Source organism: Mustela lutreola, chromosome 14 (assembly GCF_030435805.1).
Source record: "Mustela lutreola isolate mMusLut2 chromosome 14, mMusLut2.pri, whole genome shotgun sequence".
Lineage (NCBI taxonomy): Eukaryota > Metazoa > Chordata > Mammalia > Carnivora > Mustelidae > Mustela > Mustela lutreola.
In genome coordinates, this window is record NC_081303.1 from 68,435,751 (window position 1) to 68,463,653 (window position 27,903).

Sequence of the window (27,903 nt, forward strand, 5' to 3'; positions counted from 1 at the left end):
GGTCTCACACTGTAAGAAGGACTGGTTAAGTCCAGATATCAGGGTGACTGGACCCCTGATTGATTTTATCCTCACTAAAACTTAGTTAACCAAACATTATTTATTTCCTCATGTGAGATATTACAGAGACCACAATACCAACTCTGAAGCATTCCAAAAACAAATCAAAACAGAATGCAGTCAAAGTTTTACATCTAACTTTCAGTCCACAGGAACTATAAGGAATAGAGAAACAAAGTCAGTGACACTAGAAACAGACAAACCCAGAATGTGGGACATTCTGGCCAAATTTCTTCGACAAGTCAATCTGTATGTTAATAACAGGAAAACATAAATAAAAACGGGAGGACACTAGGTAGTTCTGGACTGAAATAAATTTAAAAGATATTTATGAATATGATAAATAAAACAAGGGATCTTGTTCTCATCTGACTGAACAAGCCAACTATAAAAAATCATATTTTAGACAAATGGAACATTTAAATATGAAATGGATTTTAAATGGTACTTGAGAATAACTTTGTTAATTTTGCTAGATGTAATAATATTTGGATTATGTAAAACAATATTACCTTTGAAATGCAAACTATAACATTTAGGGAAAAAATGAAGTCTAGCATTTGATTCAAATTGTTCTAACAAAAGATAAAGAAATAAAGGTAGGAGGATAGGAAAGACAAATGAAACAAAAATGGTGACACTTATCGAAGCTGGAGGATTGCAGGCTCTGCTTCTTCTGTAACTATAGATATTTTTACAATGAAACTTAAAAAAAAATCAGGGTGGCAAAGAGGAGACTTTTTAAGACTGAACATCGCACAGTTTAAACCAATGACACTTAGCAAAGTGATTGAGCAGTGACATTAAAAACATTCTGAGGACATTTCGAGTGGCCAGTGATGATGGCTGTTTGGCTTATGGGATACAGTGAGAATTTTTTTTATTGTAAGTTGAGAAAATTGAAACTTCATTTATTAGAAGGCATGCTGATTTTTCCGGAGAGGAGGAATCCCAGCTGTCATATAGGGATGCTTTTGTTCCTATTCCCACCTCTTGCCTGGAGTAGCTTAATCTCTCCTAATAAAAGGATGTGATCATTCAATCACACCAGTTTAGGAATGAAAATTTTAAAGATAGAAGAAAAAAAAAAATGAACAGGAGGTTAACAGGAAATGAGAACATTATCTTAAAACCATTTGTTTTTTGTGGCTTCATTTTGTTCTTTGGAACCCTACCATGCAGTGCCAGACATAAGAGGGACAAACCATTGAAATGGAGGTGAGCACTGGGGCATCCTAATGGCCATAGTAAATTGACTCTCATTGTCCAGCCCTTACTCCAACTGGTGCCAATTTGAACACTTTTTTTTTTTTCCTCACCAGATGATTACATCTCACAGGCGTAGCCGATCCTAATCAACCGCCTTTTTGCTGGCTGCTCATCTGGCTGGGGATATTGAAAAAATGGGGCTCTTGAAAAAATAGGGCTGAAAAAATTCAGCCACAAGGCATGAATTGCTTCTCTCTCCTTGTCAATGGTTTGCGATACCTGTCTGCTTTACGGGCAAGCAGGAAATTCTCTACCCGCTAGGTGATAGTGTTCATAGAAATCTCCTTTTGTCTCATCTAAGAAAATAGATTAAGGGGGTCATTATTTCTTTGAGCAGAAAAGTCAAGAGTGGGTCCTGTTGACACAAAAATCCATCAAACACAATCATAGCATCACTTACTGACTTCTTGGTCATGCTATAAATTAGGCTGAAACTTTGACTGCTCACACCAGCTGACCAGTCTTCATATTCGACTGTTGGAAAGCCAAGGGAAGACCATTCTTCACTCCATCACTTATTTCTAAGAACTCTTCCAGTACCATGAACAGTGCTAGGTGCTGGGGACTTGATTGTGGAAAGGTCAAGCATGGTTCTAACTACCAAAGAAGCAACAATCTAGGAAAAGGCAGAATTTTTCTCCAAAACACAACAATGATGTTTGATGTTGGATGAGAAGATGAGGGAAGACCTCCTCCAGAAAGGACATTTTACATTGAGATCTAAAGGATAAGAAATGGAGAAGATGTAGGGTGATAGTGAAGCCATTTATTAGGATAGGGAAAACTATAGGGGAGCAAGAGGTATAGGTCCACTCCTTAGTGTCAGGCATGCCCCAAATATTATCAAATTGCTATATTAAAATAGCTAAAAAGTTGTAAGTTATAAGTTTTGTTTGCTTTTTAAAAATAGAATATGTAGATTAAATATAAAATATGAAAATACCCAGAATTTTTAAATTTAGCTGGAATGGATTTGATCTGATTTTTCGTATGGGTTCACAGATTGACAGTGATTTACCATAACCTCTCCTTTCATTTATTTCTTGTAGCTCTTGCTGCCTTTTCTGCTCACTGTGTGCCTGGCACGTGTTCTACAATGATTCAGTGAGGACGTTAAGATGACCTTCTGTTCCCCCAGGTTGAGTGTGTGTATGCGCACATGTGTGTGTATTTGCTAATAATTCCATGAACGACATCAAGTAGAATGAAAGTTGGTGTGCGTTATCTAGAACATCTAAATAATAGCGATGTACGTGAGATAGACGCTTATTTTTCTCTCACATAAAAGAATTCTAAAGATAGATGATCCAAGGCTGGGATGACAGCTTCGAAGCAGCCAGGGACAAGAATCCTTCTACCAGTTGGTTCTCACTTCCTTACAACGTGCCTTTCATCCTCAAAGCCAATGCTCAGTCCAGCTGACTACTACAGCTCCAGCCATCTTGACAGAATTTGAGACACAGGAAGGAGGAAGGGGAAGGGGGCACTGACCAGTTGACTCAGCTGCTTTAGTCCCCTTGTAGAGAGATTCATCGGAAGACCTAGCAAATGACTTCCTACACTTCACTAGCGATCATTATCTGTGCTGGTGGTAGGAAAGATAAGCTTGCTGATTATTTATTTACCTATTTATTTATTCTTTCATTTTTCTGAGTGCACTGCTGTTCTTGCTAAGTGGGAATTCTGTTACTCGGAATGGAAGGAAGAGTGATTGTTCTGTAGGAAACAGGCAGACTATCACCACGGCTCTTATTTGATGGGCACTCACCATGCGTTGTACGCTGTCCCAGACAATTTAATAATGTTCTCTTTATTAAATTGCACAGCATTCTTGTAAGGCAACTTTCACATTATCCCCATTCTGCAGATGTTACAACCCAAGATTTTTAGAGGTACCATGCAGACGCAGCCTGGTCAAGTAAAACAGGGCTGCAGGCAAATATTGTTGGAAATTTTCACACAAAAATGTTTCCCTACTTTATACTTCTTTATGCATCTCTGTCCAAGCCCTCTGTAATCTACAAAATCCAAAGTTCCAGTGAGAGGAGCCCTTTACAGCCTGTGGCTTTTTCCCCCACTCCTGTGAGATCTGCACCTTCTATGTAAGATGTGGTAAAAGGCAGATTTACTCTCCAGGTATCAGTTTAAAGCCAGGACAGAGGTGATGAGGTGACTCAGTTGGTGAAGAGTCTGTCGTTGGCTCAGGTCATGATCCCAGGATCCTATGATTGAGCCCTGGGGCAGGCTCCCTGCTTCTCTCTTTCCCTGCCAACCTCCACCCCCTCCACTGTGCTCTTTCTCATTTTTTCCTCTCTCTCAAATAAATATATACAAAAAATCTTTAAATAAACAAATAAGTAAATCCAGAACAGAGTGAAGTAGACTATCCTCACCCACAGATATCTCTACCAGCCTTCTTACCACTCAGGGTTAGCATCCCCATGTCAAGCCCATCTGCATGGAAATCTCGGACAGGACAGAGAAGTTTGTGCTTCTGCATTACCTGCCAGAGGGCTGGCTGCTTCCAGCTGTCCCCTCTGTCCAGGGAGAGGCAACTCTGGAAGAAACAAAAGGTAGTCCCTCTTGTTTCCACAGTGTCAGAGGGCAAATATGGGGAATGTGGATGTAAGGAATAAAACAGAGCCCAATTTCCTGGCAAGGTTTTAAGTCGTGCCTATCTCATAAACAAGACCTCCTAAATCCAACCCTTCTACAGAGAAATAACCACTAACAATGCAAAATGATTCATTTCCAAATGGCTTCATATCCTGGTACTTTCTCACTAAAGGGACAGTCTTATGAATCTAGGCAACTTCCACTTTTTTTTTTTTTTTAACAAAAATGCTCGAACAACCTTAGCTATGAATGAGAAGAGGCGAAGTGTATTTACTCAGGATAATATTTGTTCAGTCCTTGCATATTACTGTGCAGAGGAAAAAGAAGAAACTACAAATGCAACGATGTATACAGATGGCTTCTGTCATCAAACACTCCCCCAGTGATACAGATAGAAACACTGGATCTGGGAAAAACAAAATCAGAAAACCCTCGTAGTGTGAGATTAAGAGGATCTGCAGTCTGTGTGAAAACCTTCTTATGGACTACTTGACTCATTTCAATCTCCTCAAGAGAAGCAGTTATAAAGACAGCCCATAGGGATAAAATTAGCAAGGGTTCTGTCCTTCCGTTCTCTCTTGCTGTTGCATGCCATCTCCCCTTCCTCTGTGGCAAGCCTAATGCAAGCTGGTAAGGGGATAACATTTATTATCCACCTCCTGGGATAGTTGTCAAATCTTAAATGAGATAGACCATATAAAGCGACCCATATAGATACATCATTTTCAAAAATCAGTGTTTTGTAAAAAAAAAAAAAAAAAATTGTTTAAATTCCTTCTGGTATTGCCTTGAATCCAGTAAGGTGGCTGTTTTAAAACCACACCTTCTTGGACCCTGCATTTTTGTGAGGAGGATCTACAGGAATAGTCTGGGGGCAGGTGGGGTAGAGGAATGGTGACATGTTAGGCACACAGACTTCTCATTAAAAGCCATTTGGGGGGGAAAAAAAACTATGGTCAGCAAATCTATGATTTTAATGTAAGCTTTATGAATGTAGCCCTGTACGTGTTTTAGTCACCTTGGACTTTAGTGCCCATGACTATGCTTCTAAGAAAGTAGGGGGCCCAGGATACACATGTCAAAAGAAAGACTAAAAAGGAGCCCTAGGTGACAGCTCTGGGACACAGTGTAGAACTCTTTTTAATTTCTCATAGTGTTAAAAAAAAAATCAACTGAATTTAAAAAAACCCCATCTACACATTTCACTACATTTCCACGCCTTTTATTTTGTTTTTTTTTTTTCCATTTTTGTGTCTTTTAGAACAAATGAGCCATTCGCTTTCTAATTCTTTGAAGAAATATTTAGTGAACTACTACAATATCCCACTGCTAGGCATTAGGAATGTAGAGATCTCTGTCTATAAATTGCTCAGAGGCAAAAAGATAAAATAAGGCACCGATATCATGATCAACAAAAGGCAGCATGTTACAAGGAAAAAGCAAACAGTTGCTAAAGAAGGAGACATTCAATTCACATAAAGGTGCTCAGAAAAGGCATCCCAAACGAGAGAACACTTAATCTGGTTTATAAAGGATAAAGAGGGTTTTCCCATTCACTATGTCCTCAAGGCAGATTATTTAATCTGTCATGAAAATAAGTCTGTGGCTTAGTGAAATGCTTTATAATAAGGTTTGTCATATGTAAAAGATAACAGGAAGTGTGATGGAGACAACTGTACCAAACTTCTAGAATTCTGGGATAACGCACGACCTGCTGGTCGTGTTCAATCCTTGCTGGCAAGGCACGGCTAGAAAGCAGTGGGCTAATTGTAATCATCACCACGATCCAGCCAGACATTATTTTCTTAAAGCAATCAATGATTGCCTGAGAGGTGCTGAGCTCTGTGGAAGTGGGAGAGGAACAAAGATCTATTAAATCATCCTGGCTGCTCCCCCTGGAGGCCACATTCAGATCAGATTGGGTCATGCTATGTGCCTTTGCTCTAGACCTAGTATAGTCAACCCAGTGAGAGACAGAGAGGTCTGACCAGGACGGCTCTGATTCGCTTCCTCAGAGTTTTGCATAGAAAACTCCCTACAACCTTGATCAGCAGGATTCTATTTCTCCCTTGGTTCTGAAGTAACTGTTGCCCAATTTATTTTAAATGAAAAAATACTCAGGTAGAAATATAAAAATATGCATATCTTTAAATTTTGCCTTTCCGAAGCTACTTGCTTCTCAGTATGGGAGTTTCGATGTGGGATTTCCTTTTAATAAAATGCAGAAGTGTTTACAAATACTATGCAAAAATTGTGCTTATGTGATCATTCTTACATTGTTTTACTGCTTAGTATTCTTGGCTTGTCTTAATACGCAAAATCTTCCGTCCCTTGACCACCTGCCCAGGTACTTGCCATCATGAATCACCCATTCTAGCCTTGGAAGAAGAAGATTTAACTCTAGCACAGGTTGGGAGGAACCTCTTCACTCTGTTCACTTAAGGTTCATTTATTTTGTCATGTTTCTAGCAAAACAAGACCACACATACACACACACACACACACACACACACACACACTCACACACACCATCTAATTTACTTGCAGAATGGCTTGGGTTAGATTTGTTCTCTTATTGGTTTCCAGGACTCAGCAATTGTCCAAGTTAATTCAAGTTTCTGGAAGAGTGATTTTATTCCTTTGATGCTTAGAGGAAGGTACAGCCGAGTTGGCACCATCAGAAAATAGAGTAATATGTTGAAAACCAAGGTTCCCATTCCCAAAGTGAAGGAGTTACATAGCTGCCACTGCCTCAAAACAAGGCAGAATTGTCCAGAATCTGGATAAACTTGGCTCAACCTACCTATATTTTTCTTCTCTCCCCAAAATCTCCCACACAATTATCTTGGTTTCTGCAGGTGAACTGAAGTCTTGCCTAATATAAAATTACATAAAACACATCAATAACAGAGGCTGTTTGGAGAAACTAAGAGACTGAGCTAGTTTCCTTGCTAAAACCTAAGAACTCCTCTCTATTAAAACAAATTGGGGACCATTCTTCAATCAGTCATTCAACAAATGTTATTGACCACTTTTTGTATTCACTAAGGAGTGTCTTTCTGACTTTAATCATTCCCTTTCCTTTTTAAAAGATTTTATTTATTTATTTGACAGACAGAGATCACAAGTAGGCAGAGAGACAGGCAGAGAGAGAGGAAGGGAATTAGGCTGCCCACTGAGCAGAGAGCCCAACTCGGGGCTCGATCCCAGGACTCTGGGATCATGACCGGAGCCAAAGGCAGAGGCTTTAACCCACTGAGCCACCCAGGTGCCCCAATCATTCCCTTTTCTACTGGTTTGCCACATTATGACCTTCCCATCAACAATCAGAGGGCCCCTTCAGAGGAGAAATTGCAAACAGACACCTCATTGAATTATCTGACTCAGAGATTAGTTTTGTTTTGCTCACTTAAATTTCTTTCAATCGAACCTGTTTCTAAAACACTAGACTTGGGCCATTTCACATGAACAACAACAAAAATATCTGTGTTTTCATGTTCCATTGAAAAACTAAAACCTCCAGAAATGCTGGACATGTCTCCCTGCGGCAGTGGTGGTTAGTCTCCCACTGACGGCCTCCATGAGGTGGATTCCTTGCTCTCCCATCCGCCACAGTGGTTGGTCAACCGTCAAGAGACTGCCTAAAGCATTTGAGTTTATGATACTTGCTCATTTCATCCAAGAAACTCCTGCCTGTGAAGAAGAGGCAGGAAATGTAGGGAAACCAGTAGGGATAAAGGAAATGAAAGAAAAAAAAAAGGCAAGAGAAATAGTTAACCAGGGAAAAGTACAGGGTCAAATTCTACCCTATTCATTATTGTATGAGGTTTAGCACCTCCAGCAAACTCCAAGCAAGGAGATGTCTTGTCCTCAAAGACTTCACTTGGAGATCTAATAACAGCCACTTGGGACCATGGAAGAATCGATTCCATCATCTCACGGTGAGACAAACCACTGGAGGCAGTAATGGTTTTCTCAAGATGTATGATCCAGGCAAAGTTGTGATATAGGTCAAATTTGACTTGAGGTAGTGGTGGACAGAATTTCCTGATTTTCTGGTGTTAACTATTTTGTGTAATCCCTTTCCCTGGAGTGTGAGAGAGAGCTATGACTTGCTCTTAACAAAGAGAACATGGCCAAAGTGTGGGTACATCAATCCTATGATTGCATTATGATACATAAGACTTGGTCTTAGCAAATTGGAGCTAACGAAACTCCTTGTGAACTTGATAAAGTAAACTATCATGTCAGAGGAGCCCAAGTACAAGAAACTGTGGCTGGCCTCTGGCCTCTGAGAATAGTCTCCAAGCAACAGCCAGCAAAACTTAGGGCCTTCAGTTATATAGTCACAAGGAAATAAATCCTGCCAACAAAGTGAATGAACAAGGAAGTAAATTCTTCCCCACTTGAACCTCCAGATGAGAACAGCCAGGCTGATACCTTGCTTCCAGCCTTGTAGAGCATAAACAGAGGATTCAGCTAAGTTGTTCCCAGATTTCTGACTCACAGCTGTTCCCAGATTTACTAAGTGAGATAAGTGTTTATTACCACTAAGTCATTTTAACATACAGCATTTAACATACAGCATCAGAAAATGAATATAGTGCCTTCTGCCTTCCATTTACTCTCTCTTTTGTCATGGCTCCTCTTGCATCTGTCTAGCATCTACATGAATAACTCATCTTCCCAGTAACCCCATCCCTGTCCCTTACAATGTCACCACACAATGTATTCTTCAATATACTTTATTGTTTGAAGTGCTGCCTCAACCCTTCCCCCTTTCCATTTAATCTCTACATGCTTATACATTTACCAAAATGCACCTGTCCCCACTCTTTGGTATAGTACTTTTTATTGTTTCTGTAACAAATTACCACACATTTACTGGCTTAACATAATTTATTATTGTATAGTTCTATAGGTAAGAAATAAAAAATGGGTTTCACTGGGCTAAAACTAAGGTTTTGTCAGGGCTATATTCCTTTCCAGAAGCTTTAGTGGAGAATCTACTGCCTTGCCTTTTCCAGCTTCTGTGGGGCACCCATGTTTCTTGGCGTATGACCCCATTCCTCCTGCATTATTGGCCTGGGTCCTCCTCACATGGCTATTTTTCTTCTGCCACTCTCTTCCAATTACAAGGGCCATTGTGATTTTATTGAACCCACTTGGGGAATTCAGGATAATCTCTTTATCTCAAAGTCAGCTGATGAACAATCATAATTCTATCTGAAATCTTTCCTCCCCTTTGTCAGGTAGCCATACAAGATCTGGGGTTCAGGATGTGAACATTATTGTGGGGATGGGGTTATTTTTATGCCCCCCCCACTTTGTGAAAACTGTAAATTTTGAAAAAAAAAAAAATCTGTAGGACTCATTGAAGCCCTAGTGCTAATAATTGATTGTGGGCTAACCTTCCCAGGGGAATTTATGCCCTAAGGAGACTTCTTCAAAATCACAGAACTTTAGTATCTAAGGAATGTCTCCTACAGGGGGAATCTTCTGGCACTGGGGCAAGTTTGTGAGAGATATATTTTAAGCAAGAGGGCATTTAATGGTTCACAAATCACATCATAAAAATGACTGCTTGCCCTGCCTTCTTGTAAAATATTTCGCATTGAGGTCTTCATAGTCCTCACCAGTATTAATGTACTGTCATAGTCTGAAGAGGTTAGTGGTGGGCTCCAGTGATGAGGTAGTTAGATGAGAAACCAGAGACTATACTGCCCTGGGGAGGGAGGAAATGCTGTGAACCATTCAACTGTTGTAACACCCAAGCGGCAGTCAAATTCAGGGGCTCAGTTTTGTGACTCCCCAGCGGATAGAAATTATCCTGATGGGAGTTCCAAATTTTCTAATAAATCTCCAAATGAAATTAATTTTAATGGCTCTCCTTAGCCTTAATTGTATCGTTACTATTATTGTATATGCTCCTTTTATGAGGTGGATGACAAAATACTTTTAGAGAAAGCAACGGGCAAAAGAGGGATATGATAGGTCTGAAATATTTGGAAGTGAATTGTCTATATTTCTTTTTATTTGTATTGCTGAGGTTAAAAATAGGGCAATTGTCTATTATAAATGATTGTGGCATATATGCAGATTCTGAGATAGGGCCAAGAACCATAAATTCTGAGTTTTTCTCTTCAAAATGCTGGTTTTTTTCCCAATAGACACAGAGTAAAGAAACACACACACACACACACACACACACGATATATATATATATATATTTTTTTTTTATCTGTGTTTTCCTGGCCTTCTAATTCATAGTTCTGAGAACTGTCCTGTAGGTCACTCACTGTTTCAACTGGTTCATTTCTTTTCTTTCTTTCTTTTTTTTTTTTTAAATCTGGCCATGGTTGTCAAGAGGAAATTAATCTTTTGCAGCCAAATGAAATTTGGGCTTCCCAGCACTAGCCACTAATGAAAAATGCATTAATGGCAAGCATCAGAAAAACCCCTGGCTCTCAGTACCAGAGGGTACATTTAAATAATTCTATGAATATAGATCAATAAAACTAATTTACTTATAGCCTTTGTGTGCAGTATTCAAATCTGAATAAAAGTCATTTGTATTACAGTGTTTTGTATTAATTTGAGGTATCTATTGTTTTACATATTAAATTAATCTTGTTCTTTAGACAGAACTTCATAGATGATATTAAAATATGAGGTCTGGGATTTGATATTAGTAATGGTGTGATTTCATAATTCAGCCTGGTTTGCCTGGATGTCATTTGAAAGGCTGGAGAGGTCCCAGAGGACCAGCTCTCAGAAGCCAGGGTTAAGCTAGAGAGAGAGCAGAGGCCTTTAATATTCAAGCATGTAGCATACCCACAGCAGTGCCCCAAGACCCACTGGGAGTATGGGGGTTTGGAATGGGAGCCTGTGGAGTAGGGATGTGGGAACTGCGTTCTTAAGCACCCAAGAGTTCAGAGCATGGATGGATGGCTGCAGAATGTGAATATCTTGATGCCAGTGCTGGGACCAAGACATTACTTCCTGTTTCAGTGAAGACCATTATTTATCACCATCAAGTATTTATTTACTTAATGCCTTCTCTTTACTAGATGCATAGACACTAAGAAGAAATGGCCCAAAATGAGATTCTAGGAGCTTAAAATGGACACAGGCCAATCACTAGGCATGTGTGATTCAATGAGATTGGTAGGTATTGCACTAAGAACAAGTACTTGGTGCCCTGAGACCCCCCCACCTTAATACTCCTCAGCAGCCCAGTGTTTTTCTGGACTTATTTGGCCATGGAATGCTTTAAGAAAACACACACACACACACACACACACACACACACACACACACCTCTTCACATCCCTTTAAACTCTGTTCGTATACAATTATGGATATAAAGCAATGACACAGTTATCCAAGAGGCAGCAAAAAGGATTAGACATTCAACCCAATCCTATTGCCTGCAAGTAAAAGCAAGCCAAATTTCCTCTCCCTCTCTGCCCCTGAGGCACTACCTTTCTGGACTTCTTCTTGCTCTACACCTTCTGGGTCTTCTCAGTCCTTGAGCCAAATCCCGCAGGCGCTTCCTTGAATGGTAGTTGTGTCATGACCAGGAGCTCAAAATAAAAAAATAGGGACTTCTGGAGGACCAGTGGTCACAATACTTTCAGTTATTTTTGCTTGAAATAGTATAGGGATTGTTATTAGTCAGTTAATCTCGCTATGCATCATCTTCTACAGGAATACAATTCTTTCACTGCCTCTCTCTCACTTAGTTTTAGTTATGATGAGAACTGGAAGTGAAAGAGTTTTGTAAAACGCAGGGTTTTCAACACACTTAAAGCATTATTATTATCATTATTGCCAAGAAAACATTAAGAGAAGAAAGGGCTCCTCTCAGCCCACTGTTCTTCTAGGATTCTTGGGACAGTGGAGAAGATGGGGAGCTGGGACCTCCATGCTTTTCTCACCTCCACATCCTGGGGATTAGTCAAGGCTGTCCAGGGAAGTGCATTAGAAGAGGCAAGAGCAAGTATCTGTGCTCTCTCTTCTTGGTGGCATGAGAAATCACATTGTGGCTTCTCAGAGCCTCAGTTTGCTTTTCTGTGATATGAGAAAATTAGTGATTGCCAGGCTTACCTCACAGAATTATCAAGAGGACTAAAATTAAAAATGAGATAATGTGTGTGCAAGAGACTTGTTTTGTGTCCTAGCATACAGTCTTACCTGGGGAATGTTTCATGTGCACTTGAGAAAAAATGTGTAATCTGCTTCTGTTGGTTAGAGTGTTCTATGAACATTTGATGGTTCTCATATGTTGATAGTTTTGTCTGAGTCTTCTGTTTTCTTATTCATCCAATGTTTAGTTCCATCTGTCATTGAAAGTGAGGTCTACAACTATTAATGAAGTCCCCAATCATTACTGTTAAAATTGTTTCTCCTTTGGATTCTGTCAATTTTTGCTTCATGTATTTGGGGGTACTGTTGTTAGGTATGAATGTGCTTATAATAGTTCTAACTCCCTAATTTTATCATTAAAAATTCTCTCTTTAGCAACTTTTTTGTTTCAAAGCCTATTTAGTCTAATATTTTGTCATTCTTTTACTCCCAACTTTTTTGTATCTTTGAATGTAAAGTATGTCTCCTATAGACACCACCGTCTGAGCTTTGTCAAGGTTTTACAGATTTGCGTTTATAGTTTTCATCAAGTTTGTAAAGGTTCTGGCCATTATTTTTTCACATATCTTTCTGTCCCCTCTCTCTTCTGCTTTTAGGAATACACTTGCATGTATTTTGAATAACTTGATACTGTCACACAGTTAATGGGCCCTGTTTGTTTTTTTTTTTTTTTAATCTTTTTTGTTTCTTTTCCTCTCTGGGCTTCACATTAGTTTCTTTCACTATGCATTTACCTCAACTAACATTTTCTTCTGCAATGCCTCCTATGATGTTAATCCATTACATTTAATGCACTTTTAATTTCTAAATTATATTTTTTACCTCTAGGATTTTCATTTGAGCCATTCTTGTACATTTCCACTTTCTTCCTATCATGGTCATATTTTACTTTAACAGATGAAGCTTATTTATGATACCCGTTTTAATATCTTGTATTGCTTACTCCCATTATTTTTTTTTCTGAATCTGTTTCTATTGATTATTTCCTTATATGATCATATTGTTCTGCTTATATGCATGCTTTGTCTTCTTGTTTGGATGCCAGACATTGTGAATTTTAGGTTGTTAGTGCTGGATTTTGTTGTTGTTGCTCTTCCTTTAAATAGTTTAAGACTTTGTCCTAGAAGGCAATTAAATTACCTAATATTAGTTTGATCCTTTTGAGTCTTACTTTTACACTTTGTTAAGGCAAGCCAAGGGCATTCTTTAGTTTAGAGCTAATTTATTCCCACTAACAAGGCAATACATTTGTGAGTACTCTGTCAAACGATCCATGTTTTTTGAGGTCTTTCCACTCTGGCTCTTAAAAATACAAGCTATTCTCTACTCTCTGTGTGCTCTAGGAATTATTCAGCTATTTGCTCTTGGTTCTTTGGTTCTTTTTTTTTTCCCTCATGTGTCCACCAATTAATACTCAATGACTCGAAGAGACCTCTCTGCAGATTTCCAGAGCTGTTCCTATAAAATTCCTTCTTCTATGATACTCTATTCCATAAGTTCTAGCCACTTGAGCTTCCCTGAAAGACTACCAGGTTCTATTTGCGTTCTTCTACTCTATCCTATGTCCTGGAAACTCCAGGTAATAAGGTGGGGCAACATAGAGCTTCTGTTATTTGTTTTTCATATATCAGGGATCACAGTCCTGCACTGTCTATTGTCCAATGGCTAAAAAACTTGTTTCGTATATTTTTTTCTAGTTTTCTGCTTTTCTAAGTTGGAAAGGTAAACACATTCTCTATTACTATATCATAGCTGGATGTGAATTTCCATATTTTTATTTCTGATATAATTACCTTAGGCAAAGTAATCTACCTTTATGAGCCTTGGTTCCCTCTTTTATAAATTGGGAATAATATTTAATAGGATTATTGTAAATAATATGCAGCTATGAGATAAATAATCATGTATTTCTCTTTCTTTTGATAATCAAGAGATACAGCCCTCCTCTTTACTTATCCAAATCACATCCTATTCTGGCTAGAGTCAATAAAAGCATATTTTTTTTCCTTCCTTAACAATGGCCCTGCCAAGCCTCACCTAAAGGGATTTCTCTCTTTTTTTTTTTTTAAATATTTCAGCAATTATAGTCTGTACAATTTGTTCAGTATTTAATCATAGATACCCTTTAATAACACAGCTTCTGTTATCTTGAAATGCTATCTAAATTCTTTATTGTTGGATATTATCTAATGCTTACAAGTGTCTCTACCCAACAAGACGTATGCTTCTGTGAGGACATGTGACTCATCATAAATTTATTAATATTCACTATAGCTCCTGAATTAGTGCCTAGAACACAGTAGGAGTAAAATTATTAATTTAGTTTTAATAATACATGGTCAAGGTAGCTACTTTTTCCCTGATTTTCCCCCACCCCTTTAACTTTTCCCTATGTCATCTTTAAGAAGTTAAAATTTTATCCTAAAAGAAGCATCATGTTAATAACATGAAATTTACACATAGCTCATGGGAAAGACTCCCCATTCCCTCTTTAAATTACACTAAATGATCAACTTTTTATCTTTTCTCTCTGAGCCCCATTCTTTGGCATTCTTCGAAGAAAATAATGGATAATGCAAAGAACATAGAACACAGGAGAAGAATACATGAGAACACAAACGCCACTTAAAGGACCTACAAGTTCTCACGAATGAAGAGTCATGTCCAGCTTGACTCTGTACCTTGCATGGAGCATGGGGTCTGGCATTTCCATTCATACAATATGAGACTCCCAAATCAAGAGGCCAAACATCAGGGAGATAAACATCTATGTTTACGATTTCTTGGTTATGGTCAAAGCTAAATCATGTGCTCAATGTGGGTTGTAGGATTTATTGTGTCAAACTCTATTAATATTAAAGAAAGCTTTTTTCCTCCCCCAAAACCCATCATTATCCCATAAACTTGAAACCCCAATAGTAAGCCAAATACTTCAGAAGTCATCCACAACATACTTTGGAGGAACAATTGTTATCTGATATTGCTTTCTTTTTGTGGATTTGGAAAGCTATTTCATCTCAGTGACTACTTCAGAAATTAGATGTTTGCTAGTCACATGATGGCTGGTATGACTGAAAACTCCTGCACACTTGTTCAAATCTGAAATACTTCTTCATTCTTATGGCCCTGGTGCAAAATCCAGGTACATATAATCATAATCTGGTTACAATTATATAGGAGATTAGTGAAGTTTAAGGAATGGAAATCCATTGTTCTAAACTTTAAGGCTGGTTCAAGTCTCTTCCTTTGAAGTAAGCAAAAGTGAGAGTGATGGGTTTTTTTTGATGCTTGGAACCTGAGGCATTATGTGGAAAAGAAATCTGAGTACCATGAATCATCAGCAGAATGAGAATGAAAACAGGAAACGTTTATTCCTGTCTCATTGTCTCACCAGATCTACATAATCTTCTGCTAAGGAAAACTATCAAGTACCCTGAATGTCTCATTTCACCTGGTCAGTCAAGAATGTCCTTTTCTTCTGTCTCAGGTACTCAAGACCATATGGCTTTTCCCCTTCCTGTCCATGACTTAGTATCTAATGAGGGAAAGTTTTAGGTGCCTGGGTGGCTCCATCATTCAAGCATCTACCTTTGGCTCAGGTCATGATCCAAAGGTCCTGGGATAGAGTTCCACACTGGGCTTCCAGCTTGCCAGGGACTCTGCTTCTTCCTCTGCTTACCTCCTCCCCATGCACACACACACTATCTCTCTCTTTCTCTCTCTCTCTCTCAAAAATAAAATAATAAAATCTGTAAATCAGGCAACATTTAAAAAAAGAATTAATTCACCAATTATTTAGCTTTCCTCCTTACCCCTTCCTTAATATGGACAAAAACCTTGACAAAAGCCTAGAGTCTAGAATGGAGTTCTTCTAACATTACAAATAAAAATTTAGGGTCACAGAGGATTTTTCCTAGTTTATAACCCCAAGTCACTACAGCCACTGCCCACTCCCACTTCTCTTGAGGGTGATCCATCAGGGTGTTCCATGAGCATCGGCCGCCAGAGTTCTCTTTCAGGAGGCATGGAAAACCAAGCAGAAATGGTTCATTTCACACCAACACAGCCAGGAGGGAGCCTGCTATTCCACATTTTTCACTCAAAGTAGCAGTCGTTATAATAAAGCCTATCCTGGTGTCCTCCTCCACGTCTTCGTTTGCATGATGGCTCCTTTGTCCTTTCCTTGACCTGTTCTCTGGGATAAATGACCACAGACTAGGATAGCTGCTTCCTGTGTGAGTTAATCTGCTTCGCAGGGGAAAGAGGAGAAGGCAGAGCTGTGTCTGGTTGAATCCTTCTCTACCTTCATTTTTCACTAGCATTGAACCCTTAGCTGCCTCTGGCTTCCCAAGGGTAAGCAAGCCCTGCTTTCCCTCCATGGTTGGTACCTGATCTAGCCTCCCTTCCCCGGCCCTTCAGCTCCCCATTAACACAGGGAGCCCCTCATGTTTCAGGAAGTTTGTGAGAGCAGTTCGAGAGGTGAATTGTGCTTCCTGACAAGTATGCAAAGCATTCCATGATATACTGGATCTGGAAGCCCTTATTATAGGAGATTTACTAGTCTGTTCTAAGGTTGCACTCCAGGTTGAAATTGGCTGACAAGGTCTCAACTTCGGTAGGATTTATTCCTCCATATTAAATTATTTTTTTAATTAGTTCAATGCCCCGGTCATTGCTAAACCAAAGAAATGTGAAATAAATAAGTTCCTGAAGTAAAAAGGAAACAGACTGTAGTTTGAGTAAGTTATTCCATTTATACAAAAATGTCTGCAGCCCCCAAGTCCTTAAGCCCTGCACACGTTGGTTTAACAGGAGCCACCTAAACCTAGATATTCACAAATTAATTCGTACTGCTACCAGTCTTCTTGATCTCTGCTTGTATTTCCACACTTCCCCCTCTCTTTTAGGCAAGCATGAAGTGCATGTAGATTATTGGGCAGGAAGGGAGAAACTGGGCCTTTTCATCTTATCTGAAATCCTTTCCACATCCTTGGTTCAGTGAGTAGATGAGCGTGGGAGAGGTCGGTGGAGGGTGTCTGTGCCTGGCAGATTGTGGGAAGGAGGTATTATTGCCCGCGCACATGCACACACAGACATACACAAACCCCAGATGGTAACTAGATGAGGAAAAGGAGCCAACAACACCACGAGTTATTTTGGGAACAAAACTAGGAATCTGCATATGGCTAGATTTTTCATTCCTAAATGTTGCTCTTGCATATGACAAGCTCCTTGGTGGGGTGGAAGCCAGTCCATTGATCAATTAAAATCAATTTCCTAGCATCTAATGCTCTGGAGGTAAATAGAAGGAGGTATGCTATCCTTTTAAAAGGACCATGATACTGCAAATGTCCCAGAAGGGGCCATAATTTTCTCCCCAGATCCTTTTCCCAGGATAGATATGCAAGGACCAGTAATGGCAGAAAACAGCTAAAAATCAAGTAAAATTGCTGAAAGGTAGCAGTTTCTTTCAGGCTCTGGTGGCTGATTGGCTGTTGATTATGAGATTTTGCTGGGGAGAAAAACTCGTGTTTTTGCTTTGCTTTGTGCCACATTCACCAGCTGCACCCTGAACTGCACTGGTCAACAGATTCACAATCTCACTGCTATTCAGTGGAGGGAGTGGGGTGAGTGTAAATGGCACAACACAGAAATTCTTTGACTCCAGTGACCACTGCACAACTCCAAACACAATACTGTGTAAAGAGTAATTTATTAATATCCTTATATACACACAATATTATTATCCATGAGTGAAATATGTAAGAAGACTACCACTTATCTCTTTTTCTCCCACTCCATCTTTCCAATCCATCAGCAAACATCTCTTGAGGGTCACTTTGGAAGGAGTGCTGTGAGTTTCAGTCTTACTTTTCAATGGCAATATTTGTCTGAATGCAATGGAAAACTTTTTTTTTTTTTTTTTGTACTGTTATTTGAAAGACTTGCTGCTTCCATGACTTGGGAACAGACTTTCAAACTAAGAAATAGTTAGGTTTTTTTTCCTCTTTAGCAGGAGAGAGAATACCACTGAAATAATGTGCCAAAATCTGTCCCAGGAACCGGGCACATAAAAGTGATGAAGACACAGTCACTGATCTCAAAGAGCTCACAGTCTAGAGATGAAGACAGGCACATAAATAATAATTACAAGGCAGTGTACTAAGTGGTTTACCAGATGCACACATTTGATGCTATAGGAGCACAGGGGAATGAGTCATGAATCAGAGTAGGGGGTACAGTAATGGTTCCTGCCCAGTTCTATAAACCTCAGAGTGAGGTTTAGCTGAGTGCTTGCATAATAAACTCTCACTGACCTTCTGTAAAACTTTGGGATGTCATGGCATGAACAAGACTTTGCATATTCTTTACAACAATGTCACAGCATGCATCTATTGCTTTATCTGGCAGGTGTATCCTTTTCTTTTGAGAAAGTACCTGCTTTGGACAGGGAAATATTGATTCCCTACTCTTCAAATGTGTGTTTCTACTAAGTGTAGTCCATCAGAACACTCTACTTACTGAGTCCCATGGCTCCTCAGGTTGAAACCATGGGAAGGTAAGCAGCCCTTCTTGAGTGGAAGGACTTTAAATTCAAGCCAATGGATATGTCTTCAACTTTTGGAGAAAGTCAATCTAAGAGAATGGAACAGGGACAAAAAGAAACAAATGAGAAAGAAGACAAGAGAAAGAAGCCAAAGGAGTAGTCTACAGCCCAGGCTCTGATTACTCCTGAGGGCCCGCTGCTCTCTACTGTCCCTGCTGTATGATGTTGGAGCTGAATCACTATATGTTTTGCCTTAAGTTAAGTAGATGATCACCTTTTGCATTCAATAAAAATTTAGATGACCAGGGGAATAAACAGTAGAATTTCTCCAGAATCTATTAAGACTTTGTATGCTATCAAACCACTTATTCTACAAGTGAAATCTGTTTCTGCAGACTTCAGTTACCTGGTGTAAAGTCTTATGTTCCAGAGTAGTCCAGGACTCCCAGAATGCCCCTACTCCAGGCTGTATTAAGATATAGCAGATCACAACCAAGTCCTGGGCTGAGAATGCTTTAGAGTTCATTAGGAATTGATGGGAATGTACTGTCTCAAGAACTGTAAACACGTGTACCCTCCTCTGAAATGTGGACCAGAGATTGAAGGTAACACTCTACTCCAAATGTGTGGCTCTACCATAGAAATGGAACTTTCTCTCTAGCAATGACAGTAGACAGGTAGCAGAGGCAACTAAGTGAAAAAAGGTTGGGAAATTGGGGCTGGTTTTATTCACCAGAGGTTCAAGCAAACCTGTCCAGGGCTAAGCTCATCATTCACTCTCCTCAAATGGCTCCTCTTCTAGTAGTTTTCATTTCAGGTGGTGGTACCACAATACCCTCAGTCACACAAACTAAGAAAGGAGGACTTTTTCACAGGTAAAGTTTTCTTCCTCAGCCCTTCTAACTCCTCAACATCCCTATTAATTTTACCCCTCAAGTATTGCTTTTTCCGTCTTTAGTACAAAGGCCCTGGTTTTGATACACATTATATTTTACCAAGTTGAGTTCGACATCCTTTTAACTGATTTACTTGCTTCTATTTTTTTTCTTTTTTTTTTTGTCCTTCTCTGTCCACTCTCTCACATAGCTGTCAGAGTGATTTGTCTGAAATGCAGATACGATCCTGTTACTTTCCTGTCAATAATTGTGCAGGAGAGTCCTATCACCTTAGGAGACCTAGTGGTGAGTTGGCCTCTTAAGAGTGTTTGATCCCTGGTCTGCTTCTGCCTACCTTTCCGCCTCCATACCCTGCCACTCTCTGCCCTAAGATCCCACCCCATCTGTGCTGGTCTTCTACCATTTCCTTCTCACGTTATTCTTTCTCCTTGAATGCTCTCTGCTCAGGCTAAGGTTAAGATCTTCAGAGGCCATTTAATATTTAATATTACTAAATTCAATTTAATATTACTAAATTCAGAATTTAGTAATAGTAAAATATAAAATATGTTAGCGTTGTGCTGATTTTACTCTAATGATTCCTCCCCCTCCACCATTATATCAAATATCCAAAGAGAGTTTTGTAACATCTGGGGTATATTATAGTCCGGATTACATGGTAGAATAGGAGCTCCTGGTGGGTTTTCAAAAGCTGAGTAGATGGGACCTCTCAAGTCACAGCTTGCATGCCTTGCCCTTTCTCTTAGTAATAGACCCACATGTCTTCCCCTGAAAATAACTTTCAGTTCACTTGGTAAAGGAGGGTAGAAGCAGCCTATGTGTGAAGGCTTCCTGATAATGCCATTGCCTGCCTAGAAGGATAGCTTGATTTTTTTTTTTCCCCAAGCAATTACTTAAATGGTGTTTTGGCCTCTTTTTCTCTGAAGCAGGACATAACCTTTATTGACATTGTGGCTGCTGCCACATCTGTTACGCTGACAGAGAGAAGGAACTGGCCCGATCCTTATGATGGATTTGGTGTTGTCAAACCTTCAGCACAATTTGTCATGGAGCAAAAGGAAGCCTGTTGCTGGTGGAAGGTTCCCAATCCCTGAAATATGGTGTGGGGGGAGGGCTGTGCCCCTCCTCCTGCCATCAAAGTCCTCCTGTCCCCCATTACGTGAACCAGAGAGAGACTCAGACTCCATTTCTGCAAGAGTATCTCACCTTTACCAGCTGTTGAGCAGAGGAACTGGAAGCAGCTCACAATACATTGAGAAGACAATGTCCCCTGTACCTGTGTTGAAGCTCTATAAATCTATCTTCCAGGGACAAATAAACACAAGAGGAAAATGAGGGGGAAAAGTACCTGGGCAAAACCTCCTGAATAGAGGAAGCCATGGGTGGAAATCCATGTCAGTCCATGAACACCGTATGACAGGGTTTGCAAGTTCACCAAGAGTATTGTGTAGAACGAGCCCTGTCTGTGCCCACACTTAGGCCATCTCTACTCCAGGACAGAGTACTTTATGACTTAACAATTTTAACCAGACAGCGTTCGAAGGAGAGAGGCTGCAGCTACAGACCATACTGAACCGAGGTCCTCTGGAGGTAATAAAACACTGAGGAGATGCTATCTCATGGATTTGGAGCATGTCATTCCCTTGAAAGTCAAGGAGACAGCTGATTTAAAGTTTCCAGCTAGGTCACAGAAAAGTCAGTGGCGGCTGCTTCCAGCTGAGTTCAGAGTTTGAATATTTATGGTGTCAATCTGAAATCCAGATAACCACAACTAATATAAATCCATTAACTCCCCCTCCATGAGAAAAGCTTTTTGGCTGCTAATGCCTTGATTGCTAGGTTGCTGCAGGACTGGTGTGCGGATTTCTTGCTTTGGGGCTTTCTTTTTCTTTTTCTTTTCTGCCTCTGTCTCTCCCTCCTTCCCTCCCTTTCTCTGTGCATCTCTCTTTCCACACCACCCCTCCCTAGTGACTATGGACAGTCGTGCCAAGCTTCTGTGAGCTGGTTGAGGAAACTCCCCAGGAAAATCAGGCCAGGGCAGCAATGCTGGGAATGTTTGGTCTCTTCAGCATCTATTGCTAAAATGTTCTATTTTTGACAATCCATGTGAGAACCCACCATGCTGGATTATTCAGACTTTCAACATTTACATAGAGAATGTATATTATCCAGGTCACCAGATGATTGCTTCTGAAGTCCCTTGGCTTTTTGGTTCCCACTGTGAATAGTATTTTTGCCCATCAAATAATAAACCTATCTTCTTTGTTCTCAACCACCCTAGAATGTAATAAATGGGAAAGTCCAGTGGTCCTACAAAACAAAACTTGGCCCTGTATCCATTATGTGACCCTCTCACATATATGGTCTTATTGGAGCTTTACAGCAGGCATGTGAGGTGGAGATTGTTCTGCCCCTATTTTGGATTAGGAGACTGCTATTTAGCTGTCAACTGAGGATCACATAGTCACATTAGGGATTTTAGATGCTTATCCAGAACAACACTTCAATATTGTTGATAGCTGAGGGTCCTCACTCACAGAAGACCCCTGAGTGACCTTGTTTGGACACCTTCACAAAGAAAACAAAGCAGAAACTGGAAAAAGCAAAGTCTTACAAGGAAACAAAACCTATTATAGTACACATCAGGTGGATGGAGAACCCGTGCAGTACACATTCCAGTTTTACCACTCCTCACCCCACCTTCTTTACTTTACAAACACTATTGTGTTCTTGGAGATGGTGAAATTCAACAATTCCTCAATTCCTTATTATCGCCACTATAATATATTGGCCCTGGGTTAGATACTCAAATGTGAATGGAAACAAAAGGGTACCCTCACATCAGGAAAATTATAGCTATAGACAAAATAATACAGGCCTACTTGAAACTTCTGGATAATGAATAAATCATGAAAATGTTATAAGTTCAAACAATTAAACACACTCACAAACATCTTGACATATGGCATGCAAAGTCCCTTAAAAGCACTGATTCTCAAGCTTTAGCTTAGAACAGCAGTTTTCAACATTCTGTGCATGATGATTACACCTTGGGCATTTTTTAATATACAGATTTCTGGGCTCTAACCCCAGACTTTATGATTGAACTTATGTGGGGTAAAGCCTGGGCAGCAGAATTTTTTAAAGTGCTCCCAGATGATTTTAATATGATGATTTAATATCCAGGATTAAGAAGAAACATGTTTAAAGATTCTGATCTGGTAGGTTCAAGAACTCAAGCTCCTCAAAAGACTTTTTTTTTTTTTTTTAAAGATTTTATTTATTTATTTGTCAGTGAAAGAGAGAGTGAGCACAGGCAGACGGAGTGGCAGAGGGAGAAGCAGGCTTCCTGCGGAGCAAGGAGCCTGATGTGGGACTCGATTCCAGGATGCTGGGATCGTGACCTGAGCCCAAGGCAGCCACTTAACCAACTGAGCCATCCAGGCGTCCCTCCTCAAGACTTTTGTCCAAGCCACTAAGAAGTACTTCCATGGAACATATTTGCCAGACACTGTTTGAAGTGCTTCACGTACGTTAACTCATTTATTCCTCCTAATAATTCTATGAGAAAAAGTACTTCTATTATTCCCATTTTATAGACAAAGAAACTGAGATACAAAAGCATAAGGTCACTTAAGCCTGAGTCAGAGACCTCGTTAGTAACAAAACAGGGATTCAAACTCAGGGTATCACAGACCCGCTCTAAGTTGTTACAACATAATACTTCCATGGAGTCTGGGGCCACCCATTTAGATATTTTAATTTCGAGCCTCTTAAAGAGCATTGGGGGACTCTGTCTCTTGGATTGGTGTATTTCCATTCTGGGGGATTTCTATTGACTTGGATGCAAAGAGATCAGTGAAAAGTATTAGAATAGACTCCCCTTTGTCTGGACTCAGTCTCAGAGTCTCAGGGAAGAGATTTTTTTGAAGTTTAGAATCTATTTATGCAGCCCCAGTGCCTTTTTTTTTTTTTTCCTAAATGAAAAGCAAACTTGTGAAGTTAAAGCAGATTTGTTTTCAGTGATATGTCACTTCCTGCTCTTAAGGCCAGGAGACCTTTAAAAAGCTTATTTTAAATCTCAAGTTGCTTCTCAAGCAGTTAGTATGTCTTATAAAGGAACATTAAGATGAGTCCAGGCCAAATAAATCACTGAAGTATCAATTGCATAACCTTCAGAAGAATGCCCCCTCCCTTCAGAATGGAAAGAAATAGTCTCTGGAATTTGCTTTGCTTTGCAAGCCTTGCATGTCTAAAAAGGTGTCTGTCTGAAGTGTTTTTCAAACCCTAACTGGTTTTGTACTCATTCACTCACAACAATAATGAATGACTATAAGAATCTAAGTCACCTTTTCATTTTTCCCCATAAGATAATGTCACCCAAGAAAATACAAACCACTCCCATCTTTTTATGGAAGAGTCAGAGCAAGAAGAAACAGACTTAAACAGAACCAAAGCTTTTGACAATTGCCAATGATGTAGTTAGTGGCTACAGTGTGCCTGCCTTGGCACCAGATCCTGTGAGGTTGCCCCTAAGACAGAGTTCTGACATGATCTGTTGGTATAGCTCACTTTGCACTTCTAGGGGGAGTTCCTTTCTAGCCTCTGGGAACATTTCCTACCTGAAGCAGGCTCATATAAAGGGCTACTGGGCTTATTGTACAATGGTCAGTCTGTTCAGTTTTTACTTGCTATTTATTTGCAAATTCACTTCAATTAAAAAAAAAAAAAAAAAAAGATTTGTGGCATCTTCACTCCCAAGTCATGCTGCTCTCCACTCCATTCCACAGTCCTTCCAGGTTATCATTTCCAAGTAATGTGGACAGTTGGTCACACTCACTTTTCTTATGACTGTCCAGGATTTAGTACTGGAAGTATTGTGTTTCCTTGGACTGTCCAGGTAGGTTTTAGTACTAAAAAGTACTATGTCCCAGGAAATTCTTCCACGCTGGACAAACTAGAATGGTTTGTCACCCTACCCTCAACACATTCCCAAATCTTATCCTATCTTTGAACCTCACATTGGAAGTGAAGCTTTGTAGCTCAGAAGGTTCAGAAGGGCACTTAGTCTTTAAGGCACCAATGGGGAATCTAGGGAAGGACGAGATATCTATAAGCACTGGCCAATGAACACAGGATTATCTTTTTTTTTTTTTTAATCTCATAGCACTATCTTTTTATGTAAATTATGGTTACTTTTCAGTCTTAAAACCAGTTCTTTTGATGACAAGATTATTGTCTGCATCACTAATGCTGAAATGGGATAAGTGAGAGTGACTCACCTTAGACCAACAGGGTACATCCAAGCACTCCTATGCTCCATCAGATGGCCAGGTCCAAATGCACACAAAATCGGTTGGAGTAGATGTTTTCAGGTTTTGTGATGGGTGAGGGGTGCTATACTCTTCCTTCTAAGGCAGTATTCTCCTGCAAAGGAAGCATAGGTTGGAGGTTATACAGGGAGTCTTTCCTTGTCAAAAAGAATGGAAGGCCATTTATGCCTTTTTGTGTCTCATAAATCACTTGCTTCCATACTTGAAAACCTGAAGTCAAAATGCTCAGCCAGAATTGAGAGATGGTCACTTTGCCTTTGGCAGCATGATACCAGAGTCATTTACAGAGCAGGTACCAACAGCCCTGCTGACTCTGTGTCATGCCATCCATCATGAGAAACTAAACCAACAAGGCGTGAAGAGATGGTTGTGGGAACTCTTGTCAAAGGGGTCAGACCACTTCATCAAGGAGGCAGGACAATATTTAGGATAGCAGGCCAATGGGAAGGGTTACTCAGGGCAGATTTTTAAAACTGCTTTCCCATACTCTAAAAAGAAAATCTCAGGAGACAGAAGTTCACCTTTACTTTTGGGCACCAAACTATGTTTGAGAAAGTACTCTCACTTCTGAAAATACACTAATTCATTCTTCTGGTCCTTTTTAATTCTTTTCCTTGTTGTCAACTATGGAAATGACTACCCTGTGAATTTGAGAAGTAGTCTTACTTTAGCTACTCAGATCTTATGAAAGTTGTACATTGTGAAGTGGACTTATACACTGCTCCAGTCCATAATATTATGGTCCCACTGTCTGAACATTTCCTGACACATCCTCCAGGCATGCACAAGGAAACAGAAATGGAGAATACTGTTCATATAACATTGGAACTTCAGAGTTGGGGAGAACTTAAAGTTACCCAGTCCAACTGCTATAACCCCTAACTTTACAAAGGAGAAATATAAGGGTCAGAGAGGAGAAGCAATAAGCTAAAACGGTATGGTCAATTAGTGGTGGGGATAAAACCAGAATTATAGCGGTGTGTTCCTTTAGCAGCAACATCTTTTGGTTCTAATGAGCCCAGAATGAATGCACAAAAGCTCAAAATACAGAATCTCATAGGAAAACACATTTTTAAATTTCAGTCAGCATGCAGTGAGGTTTTTTTGGGGGGGGTTATTTTGTTTTTTTGTTGTTGTTGTTTTGTTTTTTTGTTTTGTTTTGTTTTGTTTTTGTAGAATCCATGCCTGGTACATTCTTAGGAGCTCAAAAATTTATCTGTTAAGTAAGATGATAAAATTGATGTAGGAAGAGTATAAAACTACCATGATTACCATATTGTACTCAGAAAAGCTGGTCTGTAAGTAAGAATAGCTAACATTGATAGGAAACTTGCTGTGTCATTCAGGAAACTGAATGATAAAAATGTGAAGCAACATTCCAGCTTATAAGAGACTCATTTCAGTTCTAAAGACACATGCAAGTTGAATGTGAAGAGTTGGAGTAATATTTGTCATGCAAATGGAAGTGAAAAGAAAACCAGCAATATTTATATCAGACAAAACAGACTTTAAAACAAATACTATAACAAGTGACAAAAAAGAACACTATGTACTCATAAAAGGGGCAATCCTATAAGAAGCTATAATAATTATAAATATTTATGCACCTAACATAGGAGCTAATAACAAACATAAAAGAACTAATTGATAATAATATTAGGGTACTTTAACACCTCATTTATGTCAATGGATAGATCATTCAAATAAAAAAAACATTAAGAAGCAATGACTTTGAAAGACATATTGGACCAGGTGGATCTGACAGATACACTTAAAACATCCATCCTAAAGCAGCAGACTTCTTTCCAATTGCACACAGAACATTCTTCAGAAAAATCACATATTCGGCCACAAAAAAAAATCTCAACAAATTCAAAAATGTTGAAGTCATATCATGCATCTTTTCTAAGCACAGCACTATGAAACTAGAAATCAACCACAAGAAAAAATCTGAAAAGAATACAAATATGTGGAAGTTAAATAACATGCTACTAAATAATGAATAGGTCAACCAAGAAATCAAAGAGAAAGTTTTAAAAATATATGAAAATGAAAACACAGTGGTCCAAAATTTTGGGGATGCAGCAAAAGCTGTTCTAAGAGGGAAGTTTATAGTCTGCCTCAAGAAGCAAGAAAAATCTCAAATAAACAACCTATCCTTACATCTAAAGGAGCTAGAAAAAGAAGAACAAATAAAATCCAAAACCAGTAGAAGGAAGAAGAAAGGAAATAATTGATAGTAGAGGAGAAATAAATGAAATGGAAACTAAAAAAACAGTAAAATAGAGCAATGAAACCAGGAGCTGGTTCTTAGAAAATATCAACAAAATTGATAAGTCTTTAGCCAGACTCAGAGAAAGAAAGAGAGAGTGAGACATAAACAAAATCAGAATTATAAAAGAATTATAAAAGGATATTATGAAAAACTGTATGCCAACAAATAGGACAATCTAGAAGAAATGGATAAACTTCTAGAAATATATAACCTCCCAAAAATGAATCAGAAAGAAACAGAAAATTTGAGCAGACTGATTACCAGCAATTGAAACAAATCAAAAGTCAAAAACCTCCCCATAAATAAATGTCCAGGACCAGAGAGTTTCACAGATGAACGCTACCAAACATTTAAAGAAGAGTTAATGTCATTGAGGAGGGCCAAGATGGCAGAGAAGGAGGATATGCTGTTTCAACCAGTCCCTTAAAGTAACCTAAATATCTACCAGAACACTCTGAACCCCCACAAAATCAGCCTGAGATGTAAGATTATACAATTCTGGATCTCTATGGGGGCAGAAGACAGTAGTGGAGAGGGTGTATCTTGCCTGAATTGTGGTTGATATATTCAGCTATACATCCCCTCAACCACCTTTCACCAAAATAACTAGGAGGCAGAACATCCAAAAGGAAAAATTCAGACTGTGCTCTCTGCAACAGAACTATTGGATATGGTCATAAAACAGTATGTCAGAAAGGGAATTGAGGGTAACAATTATCCAGGCAATGGCTAGGTTGGAGAAGACCATTAGTGACAACA